Source organism: Phasianus colchicus, chromosome 9 (genome assembly GCF_987193195.1).
Source record: "Phasianus colchicus chromosome 9, bPhaCol1.hap1.1, whole genome shotgun sequence".
NCBI lineage: Eukaryota > Metazoa > Chordata > Aves > Galliformes > Phasianidae > Phasianus > Phasianus colchicus.
The window spans coordinates 14,094,578-14,115,724 of record NC_143444.1 but is presented as its reverse complement, the minus strand read 5'-3'; the positions used below and the strand labels follow the sequence as shown (position 1 = coordinate 14,115,724).

The window sequence follows — 21,147 nt, the reverse complement described above, 5'->3', positions numbered from 1 at the left end:
CTGCCTTCAAATGTGGGAAAACTGTTTTCAGTATTCAGTCAATTGCAGAGCTTTATGTAACTATTTTTTCTTTTCCTTTGAATTTTTGCATTATCAGACCACTAGTATGAAACTAACCTATATGCACCAGAACAGGTGATAATAAAAACAGCTATCAAATTTTAATGAATACTAAGTTAATAAATGCTCAATTTGAGGGCCTTCTTCACTGTCTTCCTTTGCTGCAGTACTTCTGTGATTAAAGACTCCTCTCGTGAGGTTAAATTAGGTAAATAGGGATTACTTTTTCAACGGGGACTGCATCTTTTCTATCCTCAGTGCCACTGACAAAGGCATGGAAGAAAAGGACATTTAAAGCTGCATCCTGTGAAATGTACATGCTCAAATAGGGATTAAAAAAGAAAGAAAGAGAGAAAAGGAAGATTTTTAAGCTGCTGTAGCCTTAGGCAGCAGTAATTTATATTCAGTGATTTTATGAGTGCTTTACTGACTTCTTTATCATTCAATGAAAATATCAATTTTAGCAAATGCTATATTTATATGCACTACAGGTATTTTTAGGACGTGTCAATGCAGCATTTCACATTAAATATCCATCTGTTTCAATATGTATTATTTAAAAAAATCCAAAAGGAAATCTTTCTGCGTTGTCCACACAATATACATCTCTTCAATCTGTTTCCTTAATAAAGCTTTGAACTTCAAAAGGTGTATATCAAAGTTGGTGGCAGAAGGTGGTTTCAGGCATGCAAAGAAGTATTCTTTTAATTTTGCAGAGCATACGATAGGAACCCTTGCATGTACAGGTGTCCTGCTTATATCAGCAGAAGATATGTATATACACTGTAGTGCAAACCAGTCCTAACTTTACTAATTAACTGGAAAAAAACCTATTTCTCTGAGAACTCTCAGCGTTTATTAAGAAAAATGAAAGGAGAATACAAACACACAGCTTGTAGTTTAAGTCCTTAAAATACAAAAATAGGGTATTGAAATGTTAAAAATAATTAAACAAGTAAACAAAATGACCAGCACCCAATGATGATCTATTAAAATACTTTCCTCATAGAAGATATGTTAAGTATGGCTTCTTGAAAAATGACTTTGCTAACAGGGTACAATGAGTACAATGATGGAATATGGTTTTTTCCACTTGGACGTCACAGTTCAGAAGGACTGTAAAAATTCCTATTTCTTTTTAAAAGATCTGTCTTTGGGGCTTCATTGTTTTATTATTGTTATTTTTTTGTCAAAGCAGATTGCATGCAAGAGGTAGCAGCAGAAAGGAGGAAAATATTTTGGGATTGTGGAGCAGGTATCTGTTTCTGTATTTCACAGACAACTTGTTTGTGTATGAACTTCAATAGTAACAGTTAGGGGAAGCCAATATTGCAGAGGCTTCTGTTCAGGCTGCTGAATGTCGAATGCCTTTTGTCTTCTACTGAATTTGGTCTTATGCACAATAAGTTGTTGGAGAAAAAGAAGAATTTCATAAAGCAGGAGAATGGGTTTGCAAATGAGGGAGTTATTTTCAATCAGAATAGTAGAAATTGAGGGAAATTATGTTATTTTTTGTCCTTGAGACCGCATCTAGCAGCACCTTCATGCTGTGCTTAATTAACATGCCATTCATCCATTATCAGCTCTTGTTTATTATTGATTAGAATTTTTTTCTGCTTCTCTGGGAGCATGTTAATACAGATAAATCTTTGCAACATCTGCAAATGAAGACTCTTGAATTTTTACTGTAATAATAGGAAAAATATATCTTGTTAAATATTTTTATTTAAGGCAATGTTAACTCTTTCTTTCAAGATGTTACTGAGCCCTTATGAAATGCATTTGAAATTAGAGGACCTCTGTTTGCTTATCTCTTTCTAAACATTTTAGGAACTGCTTGTACTTAAGTATTTTTTGAGGACACTTACTGTATTTGCCATTGAAGGGGAATAATTCTATGACTTTAATTTTAGTCTCAGTATGTAGTGAATATGAGATTATTCTTGGAAGTGATTAGTTTCATCATCTGTGTAATGAAGGTGATTCAGGTTTCCCATATATTTCTGGTGGGATGTTACATGATAAAAATCAGAAGCAGATTTATAAATAGGGATGAAGGCCATGTACTGAAGAGATAGCTGCATACCTGTGCAGCCCTGAAGACAGACAACAACTTGTTTTCCTCCTCAGAGTAAGTGCTGTTTTCTTAACAACTTCCATTTTCTTCAGCAGAACCTAGACTAGCTTATGATTTATGGAAACATTCAGATTCATTTTGAACTCTATGACTGTGTTTGCCCTGTGGACTCATTTTGAGTTATGCATTCAAACTTTGAATGCTGCTGAATCTTGATTAGATACATATCTTATTTTTTAATTTTGTCTTTTCTCTTTAATGATTGCATATTTTTGTTTGTGGCAAGTTATTCACTACTTGCTGCTTCTATATTTAGTCTAATTGAGATGGAAAACTTTGTATCCATAATTACTATTCCCCCGAGATTATTCAGGATAATTGTTCATAGGTAATTTAAGCATTAGATTTTTCAGATTAGACAACAAACTGTTTAATTCAATCTGTGTAATGTGGTGGTTTTTGAGACAACTTTTCTACAAATTTGAGACAAATTTTACAAAACGTGTACTGATCATTGACATCTAAGAGAGTCTTTCAATGCTTCATTTTCAGTGTTTCATTTACTAGTATTTTGGCAACTATTTCTTTGAGTTTAGGTTGCCGTAGAAAATGAGACATGTTCCATAAACAAACGCTATAGATATAGAATCACAGAATCATAGAATGGCCTGGGTTGAAAAGGACATCTAAGATCATCTAGTTTCTACCCACTGCTGTGGCAGGATTGCCAACCACTAGATCAGGCTGTCCAGGGTCACATCCAACCTGGTCTTGAATGCCTTCAGGGACGAGGCATCTGCAACCTGTCTGGGCAGCCTGTTCCAGTGCATCAGCACCCTCTGAGGATATAGCTTTTAGTCCTCTGAAAATTCTTTATGAACTCTCCTTAGAAACTAAAATATTTCAACCTGTAAGGTAACAGCAGACTGTGAACTTCACAGGTAAGTTCGCTTTAGTGAATTCATGAAATTCACTGCAGAAGTGACTTGCATTCTGCATTACTACAGGAATGACTTGCAATTTGGTTTACTTAGGATGCTTCATTTTTTAAACAGTTCCATATACAATGACTCGTTTCCCTGGTAGACATTGGATAAAGTATCATTAGACAATAATTATGTTGGAATTATCCCCAAACTATGTCTAATTTTGTCATATTCTTGAGGTATTTTTTTCCATTTTGCATGTGTCAATACAGTTTTAAAAGATTATAGTTTAAAGACAAGTACAATATTTCTGATTACATGCATGAATTATTTTGCTTTACATTTTCCTGTGTACCTATAATGCCAATCTTATTAATGGATGCTCTTCTATCTTTTCCACGCTACGTACTAATATATTAAAAGATTTTATGGACTTCCTATCTTGAAATGATCAGTGTGCCCATTGCAGCGGGTTCGACATATGTGTGAACAGTAGCAAACCTTTTTTTATTCAGTAGTCATTCTTAATGCGAGATGTAATGTTAACACAACAGGTAACACAGAAAGAAAAATATTTTCCAGTTTTACTGCCAGATACTTCTTAAATTTGCTTTTCTTTTTGTGGAAATGAAATTCCTTTTTATTTTTAAAAAACAAGCTCAAAAATAGAAAGCCCCACAAAAAAATAAGCCAAAAAATTGCAGTCAATGGATTCTAATTTCTTTTTCCTTATAGATGCATTGTGCCACTACTTTAAGAGCATGTTTCTTATTTAATTTAAACAAAACAGAAGAGATCAGAATAAACAGAAAAATGAAGTATTTAAGTATATTCAGGGCAGAATGTAATTTTCTTGGGTCACAGCAACGGTGATGTGGCAGAGATTTTATTATTTGCATAGGGTTGAAAGAACCATGTATTCTTTCATATCTGAATAAAAAAACCCTTCTTCTGATCAACTTTTTTTAGAGCTTAATCCACTTCCCAGTGAAATCAATGACTCTTTCTCATGACTTTAATGAAAACTGAATAAATATTCTTGCCAAGACGTGATGCTACAAGGCCAGTAAAGTAAATGGCAATTAATGACTTTGGAAACAGAAAATGTTCCTGAGTTATTTAATTAGTTCTTTTAAAAATTTCCTATGTAAAATGTAAAAACAGTCTTTTAGAAAAATAATTTAGATAATAACTTTAAGATTAAAAAAGAATAAAGTAAATTGTAAGTTAGAGGTTTTTATTTTTTTATTTTTTTTATAAGCGGGACTATCCACTTTAATCAGTAAACTTCAGTGTCTGACTTTAAAAGCACACAGTGTTCTTTATAAGAAATTGCATTCAGTAAATCTTTAAATTCTGAAAAGCTCAATTATGTATTTATTTTTATGGAAGCAAGAGGCTGCCCAATGCTTCTCATCACTAGAGCTATATAGACTTCTTGATTGAATGAAACATAATTGGTAATGCATAGATCAAAAAGAAGTACATGATGTAAAACTATTTATTAAAGAAGTTACACACTTAGTGTTCTTACCCAAAAGAATATTAAAAAGGAGATTTGAGGGTAAAATTGCTGCTTTACCAAGTGAGTGCTGATGGTAGTTCTCTAAAAGCACCTTACTTTTCCATACAGTTCTGGGCAGATTGGAAGAAGTAATTCAATCTTTTTCTAGGTATCTATTTTATCAACAGTGATGGCTACTAAATTCTGAAGTTGACCAATTCTTCCCTTAAATTAGTTCACTTTTTTTTTCACATAGAAAATTTTCACATCATGCCAACTTCCCGCAGAAAACATACAGTGTCTATGAAAAACAAAACTTATAAATGCAGTGCTTATGAATAAATAAATCAGTGCTTAAGGTACCATTTGGAGTTGGATTGCCTGACTGAAAGAGAATTTCTCTTTAGATGATTTCCGTTTAAATACTTACCTCATGTGGTCTCTACCTAAAGAGTGAAAAAGAAGGTAGTTGTTTATTATAAATATCTCAGTTTTGTTCACAGCTTGCTTTTTGAGTCGATTATCATGCTTTAGGAATTTGTAGCCATTCTCCAAGGAAGTATAAACATGCATCTTTGTGATAATTTTTAGAAATATATTTTTGTATATAGATAGCACAATAATAATCCTTTCATTTTCTGCAGCATCTTTCAGAGATTTTATAGCATGTTGCAATTAAACCACCTTACATTCCTTTGAAGCTCTTGGTATTATGTGTATTTTAGAAGTAGAAAATAAGCACTGACTTCAGTTTCACAAGCAGTGAGTGGAAGAATGTGAAATAAAGACATAAGATTCTTCTGCACTTTGGTTCTTTTGAGCACAGAGAACAGATTTAGGGAAACCAGGAAGAGGCCACAGGCAGCATGCTGAAAGCTAAGCAGTTACTGAGGGTTCTGTATCAGCTGTACAGTAATGAACAAATGCAGAATAGTTAGTGAACAGCTAAACAATAAGAAGTTTATTATCTAGCATAAGTTGCTTGCCTATTTACTTTCTGTAATTATGGAGAGAAAGACTTCAAGAGGAAGTCCCATGCTTTCCTCTCTCTCAGATTGTACACAGAAGCTATGCAAGTGGCCTGTGAGAGGAGATCCAGTGCCATGCTTGATTAAGGCTGAGTATTCTGTGCTATATATAAACTAGGAGAAATAAACTGAAGATTCCCCTCAGTAAAAATACTAATTAAAAAAAAAAAGAAAGAAAGAAAAACCAAAAAAACAGACCTATGGTATGTGTAGGGCATATTCTCACTTTGCAAGCTATCTGTTAAAGTGGGCTAAGGGTTCCAATAACAGATTTATGTGCTTACGACATTGAAGAACATCTCTAGCTGTGGCATCCCTGTTATTTGGTGTTGCCTCTGTGCATAAGTCAAGTACTGAATTTTCCTTACATGGAAATGACCCTTTGAGGAATCCTGCTACAGCAGTGTAACTGATATGACTTCATAAAATAAAGTTCATGAGATTAGAGAGATGTCACACTCACATCGGGATCAGTTTGTGGAACTAGGAACTCTTCAGTATATAAAGAGAAACAAAATTTTGTTATTTTTATTAGTTCTGTGGGAAATAAACTGTATCCGAAGATAGCCTAAGCTAACTGCCTCTTATAGAAATTCCATTATGATTTAAAATAAAAAATAAAGAAGGTAAAGAACTGTAGGAACTTTCAGACCAAGCCAGAGACTGGCAAAGATAAGTTCTAAAGTCAGTTACCAAGTCAAAACAAGTTGCACTTCTTGGTTGTCAGAGAACCAGCTCCAGATTTCAAGGTGACCAGAGGCTGAGCAATGTGGTGTCACTGTATTAATTTTAAACTTGGATGTAGATAGTCTCATAGTACTACCCATATATATAACACCCATATATATAATCTAGTGCCTTATTTTGAAATTCAGATACTGATTCCTTAAATTTTCCTCTGTAGCTTGAATATACCTAACACTGGAATTTCATAATCTTTCCGATTTACCATTGAACTTTTCAAGAGTTTTTCAAGAATTTCTGTGTGTTCAGTGACTTGTATAATATGGTCAGAGGTACAGGTGTAACCTTGTATGCCTTATTCATGTGACTACTCCTCAAACTGTAACTATTTGCCTGAAGAGAGAAGTGAAAGTTCAGGTTGACAAAACAAGGACTTAGAGCCAGATCTTTGTTTCCATAGATATGGACTGGACTGCCAGTGGGAGACACAAAACCACACTTAAAGCTCTAGGCACTCAAATGCCTTTATAAATCAGCTTATTTTGGTCTATTTTGCAAAGTAGTTGAATGGATGCTGCTTATACTCTATGATGTTTATTTAAAAGGAGGCAACATATGCATTTAAAACTATATATTTTGGATTAAATTCTTTATAACATTGTCCAAAAATTGAATAATGTTTTTACTACAGCTGTAGCCTCAGCCTCTAAGTTAAGGAGGCCCATGTTAAATTTCACTGTACTCTACATTATTAATTAAAAATAAGCATCCATTACATTAATAATCTTTCAATTCTAAGGAATTATTCTGGGTCTCGATAAAACAAAGGCAAATGACTGGATTATGTCAAAAGAATTTATATCAAATAAATTATTGATTATTGTTTGATATCCCCCTATACAATTCAGTGAAATGAATGAACCCACTAAGAGGCAAAGCATCTATAACTGGAAGAGCATGAAAAAATTGCAAAGGCTAAATGGCTAAAAATGTTTACACTCTATTCAGTGTTAACCATAAAATGAACTTAAAAGTTCTCTTTATGCTAAAGAACATAACAGATGATAAAGTACAGTAAGTCATTGTGCAGCAGGAAGTAGAATATCTCACTGAAGAAATGAAAGGTCACTGCTAAGAGCAGCTACATTTTTTCATGTGTGAAATGCATGAACAATTTATTTTCCTAGATATGCTGAGATTAGAGTATATTGTGCTGAACTTGCATGGGTAATGATAATACAGTTTGACTTTTTGATGCCAAGGTATAAAAGATTTTCATGAAAAATCATATTAAATATATATTGAGTATAGCTACAGGGCAAGAGTTGCTATTTCCTTCAGGGATTTGTAACAGGGGTTGCTATGGCATCATTCTGCTACTGTTGTTAACAGCAGTTGGTTATCTTAAGCCATTTTCAAGGTGCTGAATTTCCTTAAGCTGGCAGCAGTACACACCTAGAGCAATACTAAAGAAGTTAATTGTTCTTCACTGATAAATTAGGGTACTTTGGATTGAACAATTTTGCTTTCTAGTAAAATTTGTAATCTGTCTTCTGAAATGTTATCATTCAAATAGAGTTAAAATGTAACTTTGATGTCTCATGTTAATCATCATCACACAGTAGGAAAATGAACTGTATCTACTTATAGACAAAATGAGAGACACATGGGGGAAACTGAGCAGTTCTTAAAATTCTCAAATATTCTACTCTGAAATGTCTCATTCCTTCTTTGCTTAGTAACAGTTGCTTTTGCCCTTGCTGCTTATTTGATGTGGATTCCTCTATTGCTCAGGAAAGAGGTGAATAACTAATACAGAGCTGTGGGATGGTACTGCAAAAATCCTCAGATTATTTTTGTTCTCCTTTTCACTCTGGAATAGCAACAGATAAACAAAGAGAGGATTTAACTTAAGTGCTTTTCTAATTCTTCTTTAATATTATTAACCTAGAGACATGACAGTAATTTAGTGTAAGAAGTCTATTATGTCACTACCTATTTTGGAACTCTTATTTTTTTGAGGGAAGACTGGGTTATCCCAAAATTCTCTCATAAAGGAATTTAACAAAACGTAAGTAGTAAAGTTGATTTAAATGTTTTCATCAGTGTTGCAGTCCTGAAAAAAAAGGTAAATAAACTCAAATAAAATGAAAAGAATTTACAGACTTCATAAAAGCATTTTGTGTCTGTTCAATTACCAGAGAACAAATGATTATAACTGTAATGACCCCAACTTTAAAGCAAGGCATGCTTGTTAGTGTAAGTTAATAAGTAAACATTATGAGTTTTGATTTTATTAAGTGAAGAGAAGGCTGGAATTTCAAAAATTTGAAAAAGAAAACTAGCTTTGGGACCTGTTGTAGAGATGTCATTCGTTAGATAAGGTCAGGTTCTTGTGAAGTAAGCTTTACTTACCATAGATTGCTAATTATGTACAAGGTGGTACATTTTGTGCTTCAGTAGGTGGAAGATTTTTGTTGTTGTTGTTAATTCATCATTTTTCCTGTTTCTAGTGCATTTTTAAGCTTGATTTTCGTTAAAATCAAGAGGAAAAACTGGTTTTTTGTTTTGTTTTAAGGAACTAAAATTACATTCAAGATTTTGGTGGTTCACCTAAGACTGCAGTACCTACTTGCATAGTAGCTAGTCTGCTATTTGATAGTGAAAATATTTTATGTGGTGGTTTTATGAGCTACAGAGTGAGAGTAATGTATATTTTATATGTATACACACACATTCGTGTATGTAATTACATAAATGAATTAAACTGAAAAACGGATAATTTTAAACTATTAATGATAATTTAATAAGCCTGAATTTTGTGTGCTTTCTTTGAATACTTCCATCTGGTCTGTAACATAGGGTAAAATCTCCCAGACTTTCACAGAGAGCCCATGTATTCTTGCCTTTTTATTTTTATTTTTTTTTTCACCTTTTGCTTCTAGAAGGTACCTGAGTGGAAGTAGCTCACACTGCATCTTCCCAACATTCCCGATTGCCTCATAACCTGAAAAACCATCAGTCCCTAATACCAAATCTATCTTCTCTTTAACTAATTTGTGGAATGGGTAGAGTCTTCTGAAATGCAGTGATATTTTATTTTTCCTTGAGTCAAGAAGTCTATTAAGACAATTCTTCCTATTGTCAGAGAGATTTTATTATTATTTGTGCTTTTTGCTGAAACAGCTCAATGTTCTGTCTGGAGGAATTACCCTCTTTCATACACAAATGTGTTAAAAGAATCTGATATTTGTACTTTTGGTTGAGCTGTGGGGAAGGAGAACTGCACTAGTTCCAAAAGAAGCTGTAGTCCTGCTTATGACACAAAAACCTGGTGCTGGCTGTAGGAAACAGAACAACGCAAATCTCAAGGGATTCTGAGATACAAGGTAAGGAAAAGATTCTGAAAATGTACGTTGCATTGCCTCTTACACCATTCACCACAGTTCTCTTTTTCCTCTCTTCTTCTAAAAAGTAATTTGGTGTGACTTCATTTCAGGAATAACAGAACTTCCTCTGTGATACAGGAAAAGCTTTCAATGGAAAACGCTCAAATGGGAAATGTAATAACAACACATTCACTCAGGAAATCTGCCACCTTAGACTGTGTGCCTGATGGAGAGCAAGTGAACAGCTGAAGTATTTATTCCCTATACAAAATGTAAGTGCACATGTGTTTGGTGACATGACACAATGCTTTGTGACAGTTAATTTTATTCTGGGTCCTTCACATGACAGATAAAATGATTTCTATAATTATTCTTAGGTATCAGACTCAAAGTCAGTTCTGTTAATGGACATACTTGTTTTTTAGGCAAAACATCAGTTAGATATCTTATGTAAACATCCCTCTGAAGAAAAAGCAAACAAAAAACCAAGCCACAACAAAATTGTGGAAGTCAGAAGTGATTGGATGAGCTGCAACTGTATTGCTTCTAGGCCAAGGAAAAAGGCAAGTACAACTGGATGGTTTTTATCTGAAATGTCTCATTTGCAGTGAAATTTCATTGCAAGGCTGCGCAATCAGACTATTCTTTTAGCTAAATTAGCTCTTCTTTCAGTTCTAAGTTAAATGAAGATCATTGTCATTTTATACTAAAAAGTAGGAGAAAATTTATATATATGATAGCTTGAGAACCAAAATATACATTAACCATACCAATGATAAAATATTACTTGCCATTATCACTACTTGTGAGTAGAAATAGATGAATAGTTAGAAACACTGATAAGGAAAATATTGTCTATAGAACTATGTTCTATTTTAAAATATAATCTGACCTTAAAATGCTATGACTCTGCCTGTAGAAAATTGCTATAGATTTAACATTTTAGGTCTATAGTTAGGAAAGGTATTAACTGGAAGCATATTGAACTTTTATTAGTATCAATGTAGAGGCTTACCTTGTAAAGAATTAGGTTAAATAAAGCTGGTAGGAAAGAGTGTTAGGTACATCCCTATATATAGAGGAAAATCTGTCTGATAGAGTAAATCAAGAAGTTCATTCTGTCTTCCTTTTGTACAGAACTGTAAATGAGTAAATAGAAAAACTGGGGAATGGATGGAGGGGAAAACATTATCACTTAAGGAAGCCGTAAGTTGTATAAGTAAGCTTGCACTTTTAATGCATACTGGACATGAGTAACTGTTATATTTCCCAGACATTTTTGTCTTTGATTATGTAACTGCACAGTATAGCAAAATGACTGTTCAGTTCAGTGTACAAGTCTGCTTTGTTAGAGCCTTTAAAACTAGTAATTCTGGAGAAACGACCCAGTCACATTTGTTAATTTTCATCTTATTTCGTTACAGCTGCTTTTAAGAATGGCAAAATTCTGCCATATTAGACCATTTATAAGTAATAGAAAAAATGTTTTGAGAATTTGTGCTAGTGAAATAATTTTCTGTTTTTATGTAAGAACTCAAAGAAAAGTCTGTGAACAGAATATTTTGCAGTCTGTATATCTGCAGATGGATGGCTGAGATTTCCCTTAAATAAGTCTGATAAGTCACACTTTATTTTTTATATTTATGCTCTGATTCTTGCAGGAATAAATAAAACATTTCTGCTAAAGTGCTTTGTAATGGCTGGTCTAAAACTTAGGACTTTCCTGAAGAGCAGCAGAGTATGTATCCTTGAGGCTTTGGGTTCTCTGCTGGGAACACTGCCAGGAAGAAGCAGTGGGGACAGTCCTAGGTGAAGAAAGGAGCAGCAATGAGCAGATTCTAGTAAGGAAGGGCAGGGATCTGCAATAAAAAGCTGCACAGTTGCCATTCAACTTGTTGCCTTTGCTTCTTTCATGCAGCTGTTCTTTAAAGCTTGACAGGGGTTTGCTGCCAGAGCTGGGATTTGCCTCCTATTTAGGTACTGTTGTCATTCACTGGACCTCTGCCTTCCAACTTTCTGTGCTTCTAATTTCAACTGTAGGCCTAGTCCTACCACTCTTCCTTCCTCCCCAGTGGCTTGGGATATGCCTTTCTGCAGAGGTACACTTCCCCTCTGTCCTTTCCTGTTAGAACCTCACGCCCCTCAGAACTTGTAATGTGCTTCTGTAGATCATGTCTGTAGGATATTGAAACAGGCTTATTAAAACAGTAATGTCTGGGTGGAGGTCTGCTGTTTCACTTAAACAATTCCATACAGTTAAACATATTACTGTAGGCTGATGAAAAATCACAGTGGCTCAGACTTCTATATAGGTTGAACTTCAGGAGGTAACTAGATTGAGTATGTTTAGTTGAATAAGGGGAAATGCATTCATCTGAAAATTACTTGGCATGCGTCATAATGGATTTTATAGCTGATAAAATATTTTAAGAATCTCTTGATACTTGCACAGAAAGAACACAAAATCCAGTGAGATTTCCCTGCTTAAATAATTCTGAAATAATATGCTTATGGGTAGCAAAAAAAATAAACCTATATTGTAATAAAGGCAACTTAAGGCTCCCAGAATAATCCAGGGTGTGCGAGTTAACTCCTTAGAGATATTATTGAAATGTGGTTTGAGGAGATGGAATGATTAAGTTTAATTTCTTTATAGTATTTATAACAAATATAATTTTCATATCAGAGTGATGGAAAAGTACAAGGAAAGAACACTGCAGAACAAATATCCTGACTAGAATGATTCTTTTTTTTTTTTTTTTTTTTTTGTTTGTTTAATGCAAATATGTGGTAACTGTTTTCCATAGGATTCCCTATTTTTCCTGTGATTTAAATCTCATAAAGTGGCCTACTCTCTCAGAGTGTCTTAATTTTAAGTCTTCAGTGAAATGCTTGGCACCTTATTAAAATATTACCTTTGCCCACATTGTTACAGCAATATTAGGCCCATGTTGTTCTGAATTAATATACCTGAAGCACAAATATAATGTATTCTGCTACATTTTGTTGCAGCGTGACAGATGGCAGCAGAGGGGCAGACTGACAGAATGGCATCTGACATGGAGGTGTATATGAAACAAAGGTGTGCCACTGAATTTCTTCATGTGGAAAAAATGGCACCCATTGACATTCATTGATGCACATTGAATGTTTATGGAGACCAAAGAGTGGATGTGAGCACAGTGAGGCAGTGGGTGGTGTGTTTCAGCAGTGGCAGTGACAGTGGGTCACCTCTGCTCATACAGATCTTTACAAGCCTGGCAGTCAGGCTTTTGTTCATCACTGGCAAAAACACACAGCTAATGGTAGTGGCTGTGTTGAAAAACAATTTAGTGGCTGAGAATTTGCTCTGTTAAATAGTGTTATTGTGTTCTTTGTCTCTGTTATAATTTTCATGGAAATATATAGGAGACATTACTTAGATGTCTGTGTATCTTAGATGCTCTGATTTTATGCAGATGATGGAGCATAATCTAATGGAGAGGAGCTCTGTGGAGAAGGAGCTGGGCATCCTAATGGAAAACAGGTTGACCATGGGACAGCAGTGTGCCCTTGTGGCCAACAAAGCCAATGGTATCCTGCAGTATGTTAAAAAGAGCATGGCCAACAGGTCCAGGGAGGTGATCCTCCCCCTCAATTGTGCCCTAGTGAGGCCACATTTAGACTCTTGTGTCCAGTTCCGGGCTCCCCAGTTAAAAAAAAATCAGGGATCTCCATGAAAGAGACCAGCAGAGGGTCACAAAGATGATTAAGGGCATGGAGCATCTCCCATATGAGGAAAGGCTGAGGAACCTGGGTCTGTTCAGCCTGGGGAAAAAGAAGATTGAGAGGGAATCTGGTAGATATTTATAAATATCTAAAGGGAGATGGGAGGTAAATGGATGAAGCCAGGCTCTTCTCGGTGGTGTGTAGCAATAGGACAAGGAGTAATGGCCTAAAACTTGAATACAGGAAGTTCCTTACTAACGTGAGGAAGAACTTGCTTACAGTTAGGGGATGGAGCACTGGAACAGGTTGCCCAGAGAGGTTGTGGAGTCTCCTTCTATGGAGATATTCAAGACTTGGCTGGACACATACCTGTATGACCTATTGTAAGGTACCTGTTTTAGAAGGGAGGTTGGACTTGATGATCTCCAGAGGTCCTTTCCAACCTGCGATTGAGTGATTCTATGCTTGAGGGGGCATGGACTTGTTAGAAACAATTTAGATGATGATAAAAGGGCTGGAGCACCTCTCCTACGAAGACAGTGTCATTAAAAAAATTGAAGTGCTATTAAAGAAATTTTTGTAATCATTTATAAAAGTAACAAATAAATGTATTTCACAGGGTTTTATATTCTTTGTTAAATGAAGATATCTCTCTAAACAGCTGGACACCATTACCCATGCTGTTTTCACAGTTAAAGAACATAAACGTGTTTATCAGGAATGCCATACATGTTAAATTCAGCCCTTATTTGAATTACTAAACTTGAAAGAAAAAAAAGAGCTTATCTCCTTGGTTTGCATTATGTGTATACGCTGCAAATGCTGTTACTTAAAGATATTGTAAGAGTAAAGAAAATTCAAATAAATGAGAAGGAGAGAAGGAGAGAACAGAGATGACTGAGTTCACTCATTTGTATTTTAAATCTTTGCTTTTTAGGACTCTAATTTTGTAAATCACTTTAGCACATAATCTAAGTCATGATAACAGTCCCTTTTATTTCTCCATATTTTTATCAGTAAAGTTAAGGATGTGCAAGAGTGTACAAAAGTAAAACAAAAGAAGATATGATGCTAATGCATTTTTATCCTATTACCCACTCATATCCTTACACTATATGTCCAAATGAGATAACACACAGGAACAGCATGTTATTGATAAAGATTTCTTACTCTTAGTTTTCCACTAAGTTTTAAATTAGAATCTGTTTTGCAGATATCAAAGCTACATTTCTAAGGCAAAACCAGTCATACTGCAAGGTACTGTCTGTCCTGTAAGGTGTGGAGCACCATGTATGCGCTTTCAAAGAGAAGTCATATTTGCATGATCATATGGGAGAGAAAAAGAGGTGAATAGACAATGGTATGTAAAAAATGAGAGTGGTATAAAAGCAAGCATTTTATATGCCTGAATGCAGGAAACCGGGTGAAAAGAAAACAGTTATAATGCTCAAGAAACATAGCATGTTTTCTTTTCCCTTCCTTTGGACTTTCTTATTTTCTGAAGTGTGCCATAAAAGGCTTTTGAGAGACTATCTGTCTCTTGCTATACTGATTCAGAGTGCTTAGAAGCATTTGTTTACTACTCATTAGAATGAGTACTCATAAGGATTGATCATCATGGCAGTGACTGGCAGCCAAATAAAGGCTGGGAGCCTAAGCAGTAAAGCTAACTTTCTTTTAAGATCACTTAATTTTAGTAGCAAGTCACGTGCAAATAACCTGTCTTTGCAGGGTTGTATGCCTGTAGCCAATTTTGTCTCTGTGACCTTATGAGTTACCTAATACCTCTGACTCTAGTCAGTGACCTGTTAGTACATGTGTGGGGGATATAGCTCCTATTTCTTTCTACTAGCCCTTTGGTATGTCAGAAGCCTGTAGGGAATGAGGTTGAGAAAGTCACAGCTTAATTTCATGCTAGTTTAATGAGGTTACTGATAGACTTTTAAAGAGATTGCTTGACTGATTTTTTGAAAAGTAGCCATTGCAGAATTTCTTGCTAGAATATCTTGTTCCATCTCTCCTACGTTAGGTTGATCAAATAGTCAAAGCCTGTTCAGGACTTAAAAGAGATCAGCTTTTAAATGTTTAGGACAAAGGGCTTGAGTATGTTCTTCATGTTTTACTGGATACTATTCGTTCCTATTTAGAAATTGCTTAGTCTGTGATATTTTATTGTATAGTACAGCAAACTTGAAAAAAAATTTTTTAAAAAAAGGTAAAATTACACACAATGAAATAAAACAAGACCCAGGCAAAATCTTTGCCTGTATTATGTCTTTCTTTCTTTGTTCCCATTTTAAATGAAAGAAAAAAATGTACCATAGTAAAGTATATGTAGGCAATTTCAGTTACTTACATTCCCTTAACTACTTCATATCTCATCATAGCACTGAAACCTGAGTGATGACTTTTTTTTGAGATATAAAGTTGTTGTCTGGAAAACCATTTGGGCTCCAGGGAGGGAAGAATTGAAAAGTATAGCGACCTCTTAAAATACTTTGTCAGTACAAAGAGTTCCCATTGAAGGAAAAGCATTTACGTAGGATGATTTTTTTGTTATTCTCTTAATGGTTCTTTCTCAGAAGGTATCATTTAACTGATTTGTTTGATTTTTGTTACTCTACAAAGAGTATCAAAAATATTGAAAAAAGAATGCCCTGTGTATCTCTACAGAGGTTGTAATAGAAAAAAGACAATACTGAATTAAAGGAAATAGATTGCACGTTGTTTTCTTTGTGCCTTTCTCCACCTGTCACATCTATAGTCATTGATTCAGACTGTAGAATTTCTGTGTTGCTCTGTAGCTCTTCACAATAAAGCAGATGTCTGGGTCAGCAAGGAATTGTTTTTGACTAATAACTCATGGGTTACATTACCTGGCTCTTCAAATGCCCAATTTAAATACCCAATAGGGAAAGAAGAGTCACTGTGTTAGGTAAACATACTGTAATGGAAAGATGCAATTTCTTACATCTCTGAGTTTTTGTTTTTATCTTTCTTTTGTATCCTCAGTGTTCTTCTATCCTTGTTTAAAATGATGATACAGTAGGGCAGTTACTATTAGTTTAAAATGTTGATGCTAACGGTGCCACTTTTTTTTTTTTCTTTTCTTCACATTGGTTTTGCAAATGCACAATATACTGTCTTTGAAATTAGTACTGTAAAGATGTACGGTAAAGCATCACTTACACGATTTCAGTTTTGTTTAAGTGTATTTAACAATAAGGCCATTTGTCAATTTTAGTTTTTGTAAGGCTTTTCTGGAGTCCTTGGCATGGTGTTTGTTCTGTTTTCAATTTTTAAGTAAACTAAAAAAGCATTCAAATACAGAATCAAGCTAATTTAGTTGTGTATCCAGTAAGTCCTACAATCTAACTTAGTTTTTATCATGCTAAGATAATCATTTCTAAATCCAGGAAGAATTAACATTCTTAAGTAGGGACAATTTTTATCTGCTAAATAATACTTCTGCTGGAGATGTGTAATATGCTGCTGTTTTTCAGAATGGTTTTAAAATTTTTAGCAATTTATATATATGTGTTTGTGTGGATGGCCTGTTAATTTTTAAGCTACTTTTGTTTTTTAATATGTAGCACAGTATATTATCTACACTCATGTCAGTTACAGTGAAGTAAGCAGTGATTAAAAGCTGTTTCAGTGGATTCATTTGGGGTGGCATAACAGAAAGCACAGTTGTCATTAATGAGCTTTCAGGAACATCCAGCTGTACTCCTTATAACTGTGTTATTCTTTAATCTCTGCAATTTTTAAAGCATAATTTTCCCCCCAAATATATTTTTTTTTTTATTGCAGTACTGCTGAGATACAGTCTTTGACACTGTACTGATACGTTATGTAAAATTTCTAAAACATGTATGATTCTCTGAACTCTGTTATTACAATAGTAGTCAAATACCTGTGAACATTAATGACAAAGCTACCCTTCTATTGAATTAGAAGCTCAGTTTGTTCCAAATCATGCCTATAAAATTTTCTTTGCTTAGTCTGTGATGTCATTCTATCTAGTTTGAAGTTGTAATTATGCATCCTGTCTATATGAGGCTACTTTAACCAGAATAGACACTAATATGAAAATGATGTTTTTTGTGCACTTCATATTTATATTATTTTCTCATTATTCTGTGAGAGACTGAAATTGCAAGTACTGCTGTTAACCTCACATGAAAAAAATATAGTACTGTTTTCTGGGTATATTTTCTTGGCAGAAGGTCTTTATTCAGAATTCAACTTCAACAAAGGTAGGAGTTTATATATTCTCTCACTAGGTTGGGTATATTGTGTTTATTTAAGATAAAAAGACCTATAGGAAGGTCAGTCCTCCACATTCTTCTATGCTTCTAGTACTCCTTTAGTGCAGCTGTTTAAAGCCAGTATCATAATATAACACTTTTGGTTAAAAATTCCTTATTTTATGCCATGAGAAGATGAGAGAACGAGAAAAGTTAAAGTAATGCATTTCATAACTTCTGCATGGCAATGGCACAGGCTGCCCAGAGAAGCTGTGGATGCCTCATCAATGGAGACATTCAAGGCCAACTTGGATGGGGCACAGTGCAGCCCGATTGAGTGGCTTGCAACGCAGCCCTCAGCAGAAGGGTTGGAACTGCAGGGTCTTTGTCTCTTCCAGCCCAAGACCTTCTGTTATTCTGTGATGTGATTGTTACTTATTTCTGAAATTATAATGCACACTGACCAAACTCTGTTTTTAACAGAGCTGATTTTCATTGAGATAAATGGCTCCAGTGATTTTGATTGATGTTTCCAGACTGTTGATAGGTTGAAGTGGAATGTAAACTGCAAGTAACCTCACTTTTAAACTAACCATCATTATCAGAAAAAACCAACCCTCTCTCCTTTGCTTGGAGATCAGTGCAAAACTGTTAGAATAGCTGGTTGAGGGCTCAAGGGAACTTGAACTATGTGAAACATATGCTGCGCCATAGCAATTAAAACAGCCTATTGATTTAAGGCTATAATCCCTCAGTAATGTGGGGTACCTGAACTGTCTGCCATTTGCTTAATAATAATTCTGAAACAAGGTTAGCTATCCTACTTATGCATTTGTACACTATTGCTTTTATGGTCTATTTGGCATTCTGCATCAGGAGGTGTTTAGAGATTTTACAACTCTTTCAATTGTAGAAATAGTTTTCTACAGGATGCCCTTCACTGATCACTTTTTTTTAAATCTTGCATTGAAATAGTTTAATGGTATTGTCGGCTGTAAAATTGAATCTGATAACACCTTTATTCAATATTATACTTTTTTTATTCCCCTAAAGAATTTGATTGTGCCTTGTGCAAATCAACTCAAACCAGTCTGTAACAGGCATGAATTTGAATCTTGTGTAGAAAAGAAAGTTTTGCAAAATATTTTCCACTAGGGAAGCCTCTTTTAGCTATAGCCTCTTTTTAATGAATGGTAGAAATGACATTCCTAGAAATGTCATAATTACTTGCACTTATGTTATTCTTTGGATTCATAACCCACTTAACTGCACCTCAATTTATAGCAAATTGAAATATTTGTTTAAGGATTGGTATGGAAGCTACTTATATCTCCTGTAACATTTGTTTACTGTTTTTGGACTTTTGATTATGTATTTTTATTCTTATATATCCTCCTTCTGAAATTTCAATACCTAGGGATATAACACAGAAATTAAAGTTAAGGGGTAGCACATTTTTCAGCGTGATGTTCCTCTCATATCAGTTTCTGAATTCATTAATAAATTTCAGGCGATTTATTCCACAACCAAGCTGATTCTTGTCACATCATTCAGAGTTCATATGTGGGTACAAACGAAGCTGTCAGCATATCTATCTAATAGAGATTTCCAGCATATTTACTTATCAGATATTTACTGTCGTCCTGGTGGTATTGAAACAACTTATCAATATACAGAAGCAAAGCTACTATATTTTCATTCCTTTTAATTGTATAACATCATGGACAATCTTTCATATCAAGGAGATTTTTAATTGCACAATTCTAGAGAGCTGGTTTTGATTTTCACAGTACCTCCTGCAAAAAACACTAAAACCCCAAATGCTTAAAATTAAATCATTCAGCAGAGCTTTATTTGTTATTGCTGGGGAACTGTTTTCAAATTGAGAAATAACATTTACTGGAAGACTGGAGGTTGTAAACCATATGCTCTTGTCTGCTAATATAGTGCAAAGGAAAAAAGTATAGCTATTACTCTATGTATTAAGAGTAAAGAATTGCTACTTGAGGGGAAAAAGCAGCTGCTTTCCTCACTGTTTGATTGCCTCTTCAACATGCAGGTTCTCCTCTAAGCAACCTATTAATTTCTCAGAAATATGGCAAAATTCACAATGTAGTCATACAAAAAGTGTACTTCAGAGAGGAAAGAGCATGATAATGGATTGTTACATTCTGATAATGCCAGTAACAATAAGGATCTCAGGTTTGGTCACTTGAGAGAACAATACCCAGACTGCTCTTTGTAAGAATTTTCACTTATTGATAACAATTTTAAACTAAAAATCCAGTCCTCTCCAGGAGTATCATTTCAGACTCTTCCTTCTTAGAAGGAAAGAAAAACAGCTTGACTCTTCAGCACAGTATGTAAAGAGGAGTTCTAGGCCACTTTTCTCAGAGAATTTTAGTGAATACGGGATAGAAGTTTACTATTTCACAGAATAACAGAATGCATTATGTAAAAGATTTCAAGTTTTTGCAGTAAGAAAGTAGAATAATAGTTGGAGGAAAAGCTCTGCTTAAGTTTATGTTTGAAAAGCATAATAATATTAACATTGAATATGAGTGATGATCAGAAATATTCAATAAGGTGAGTGCTTTGTAACTCTACTGTCTACTTTTAAAATGAGGTATTATAGACAACAACTGATCCCAGATCCAGATAGATTAGTATTAATTTATTTTTTTCCGTTCTGCTATGATAGATATTTTTGTGCTGGTTTTATATGGATGTTCTGGAATCCTGGGTAAAGTAATTCAGACAAAGAGCAGTTTGTGAGGTGAATGTTCTGTAATACAAACATTCCCTTAAGAATTAGAGCATTTTTCAGCTACTGATCTTGAAGTTTTCTTAAAGGGACAAAGCCTCTGACACTTCTCAGTGGAGCAAAAAAATACATTTTTTTAATTTTATTAAATAAAACAGGAAAAGTGTTTTGAGAATCAGAGCGAACTGAGAATTTCAATCTGCATGGTCTAATGCTTTCATGTGATGCTGCTCTTGCAATATGGAATGGAGCAAGGAGAGAGAAGGCTAAGGATGACTTTTCTATGAGATCTTCAGTGTGGGTGTAATAATGACAGAAGTACAGCTTGAATAATTTCTCTCTCATTCTCCGTGCCAGTATGGTGAACATACAAAGAAGATGTTGAAGATGCTAGTTACAGGTGTTATATATAGATGTTGAAGAAAACAGTTCGCTGATTTTGCTATTTTTTTCAGGATAAAAAAAATGCCATTCAAAATTCTTGTGTTTTAACTAATGCTCAGATTGTCAGAATGCTGCAGTAGAGAGCTGTCTATAGAGGATTAAACATTTAATTAAAGAATTTTTATTTAGTGAGCATTGTACTAGCTACTTTGCAATCCTTTTCACACTTAGTGTACCTGGAATAGTAGAACAACAAAGCTAGGGAGCAGGAATTAACTTTAGCTCCAATGTCCCATTGTTGTGTTAGGAGGTAAATGACATCTTTTCAATAGAGGCTCCCTAGCTCTCTCCCAGACAATTCATGGCTATAGTT

The 21,147-nt window shown here is 34.5% G+C and overlaps 1 long non-coding RNA gene across 3 annotated transcripts in view; it reads left to right on the top strand.

Moving 5' to 3' along the window:
* Positions 1–21,147, top strand: part of LOC149916830 (uncharacterized) — a 225,335-nt gene that overhangs the window by 201,751 nt on the left and 2,437 nt on the right. Inside the window, exons 7-8 of one of the 3 annotated variants that reach the window (XR_016469191.1) lie at positions 9,807–9,940; positions 10,094–10,225. The exons of 1 other annotated variant lie outside the window; for it this stretch is intronic. This is a non-coding gene — a long non-coding RNA (uncharacterized LOC149916830). Of the gene's footprint in view, positions 1–9,778; positions 9,941–10,093; positions 10,226–21,147 lie in introns of those variants that run through there. One more of the 3 variants, XR_016469189.1, reaches the window with a different exon arrangement.